The sequence below is a fragment of the Callorhinus ursinus genome, unplaced genomic scaffold, assembly GCF_003265705.2.
Source record: "Callorhinus ursinus isolate GAN/ISIS: 27379988/994484 unplaced genomic scaffold, GSC_fseal_2.0 scaffold16, whole genome shotgun sequence".
NCBI lineage: Eukaryota > Metazoa > Chordata > Mammalia > Carnivora > Otariidae > Callorhinus > Callorhinus ursinus.
The window spans coordinates 27,690,257-27,692,134 of NW_027397078.1; the positions used below are offsets into that span (position 1 = coordinate 27,690,257).

Genomic DNA, 1,878 nt, shown 5'->3' on the forward strand with positions numbered 1-1,878 from the left:
GGCAGGCCAATTAGGAGGCTAACAATAGTCTATGTGAGGTATTTGTAGCTTGGATTTGTGACTTGGTTCTCTAGAATGGTAATGGAAAGAAATGCCCACATTCGAGAGAGATTTAAATAAAATTGGCAAGATGGTGGGTTGGATATGGTGAGAGATAGGGAAGTGTCAAGGATGACTCCAAGTTTCTGGTTTGCAAAACTGGACAGGTAATGATGCATCCACTGAGTTGGGTTGTGCTGGAATTGGGGCAAGTTTGAGATGAGTTTGGGGTATGTTGAGTTTGAGGTACCTTTAATGTTCAAAAGGGGTCTAGAGCTGGGAGGAGATATCTGGGCTAAAGTTCAACATTTAAATACAATCATTTTAACCAATGCGTTAATGTCATGGCAACTTTCAATCAGCAGTAATTGTGCTTTGATTAAAATCTCATTAGCTGCAATATTGCCTCAGCACAAAAATTGTCAGGGCAATTTTGCATCACATTTGTACATTATAAAGCTGTACATTGCCAATATTTAACAGCCTGGTTGAAAAAAAGAAAAGAAAACCACACGCACACCATTCCATAGGGACGAACTTCCAAAAGAAAACCCGATTCATTACAGTTTTTCTCTATCCCTCATTAGTAGTAACGTACATTGTGTGCTTTCTGTAGGCATCTTCCAAAGTGTTCACATATAATTTTAATTCATTCAGTCTTTGAAAAGATTCTTTTAAGGTAGACACTGATATCGTCATGTTCATTTCACAGTTGAGAAGGGTGAGCCACAAACTGTTTTAATATTGCCCACCCTGTAAGTTGGCAGAGCTGTGAATCAAGCCACGGTGGTCTGTCTCCAAAGCCAGTGTCCGTAACCCCTAGGCCTCACTGCCCCTGGGAAGAGGGGGCATCAACAGCCACAGGACTTCTGGGCACGTGGCATACTCTGGAATTCTAACGCCGAGGAGGGAAAACGGTGCAACCATCATCAGTCCTCTGATTTTCCTCACTGTCCGCAGTCATGCAGTTTCCCAGCCCCCAGGTTCCTGTGTTTTTAGAAAAACACAATCTCTAAAGTAACAACATGAATTGCTTCTTCAAATGTTTTTGAGTCTTTGTGGGGCTGGCTCAGATAGCTTTCTTGCTGGCACAGGAAAGCTATAAAGCCAATAAGGAAACTATGAAGAAGAAAGCTTCTCTAAAGAGATCTGAAATCAGCTTTCAAAGTATGTACAAGGAGGATATGTTTGCAAAACAATAAGAACTGTCTCCAAGACTTTCTGATAGCTTTAGCAATACTGGGCACTTGACATCTGTGGGGAAAAAAAAAAAAAAAAAAAAAAACCTTTTATCTCTGAAATAGTAAAGACATCATAACATCAGATCAGCATATTAATAACAAAGGACTTGTTTTGCTATCGGGCAGCTAAAACATATTTCTTTGCTAGGAAATATTTTCTAGATTTCATCATGCCTGGTCAAAAATGATGTATTCCTAAATTGTTGTTAGCCGACTAACAGTCAGTTGGACAATCCTTTTTACAGAGGCATAAGTTGACAGTGATTTAATATTGCCAACTTCATCGTGCCTGCTTTGCTTAAGTTTGTTGATCGAAAATAAAATGGTTCGAGGGAAGTAAATTCATCTTGCACCAAAAAAATTAGGATAAAATTTCATTGGCTTTCCCACAGCTCTGGGTGAGGCTCAAAACTCACTTTTCTTTTATCGTATTGGTCTCCAAAAATTGAAGTTGTTCTAATAGCCATCCCTTCTTTTTCTCTTTCTTTTCATCTGTTGTGTCCTTCCGTCAACTTTATCCATCTGGCTCCCATTCCTCCTTCGCACCCAGCTCTCCCAGCCCCACCAGTCTGTCTCCCCGGCACCTCCCCCTTCCTTT

At 40.4% G+C, this 1,878-nt stretch overlaps 1 pseudogene; it reads right to left on the bottom strand.

Moving 5' to 3' along the window:
• Positions 1-328: 328 nt before the first annotated feature.
• Positions 329-459, bottom strand: LOC141374335 (U4 spliceosomal RNA; annotated as a pseudogene).
• Between the last annotated feature and the right edge of the window lie 1,419 nt (positions 460-1,878).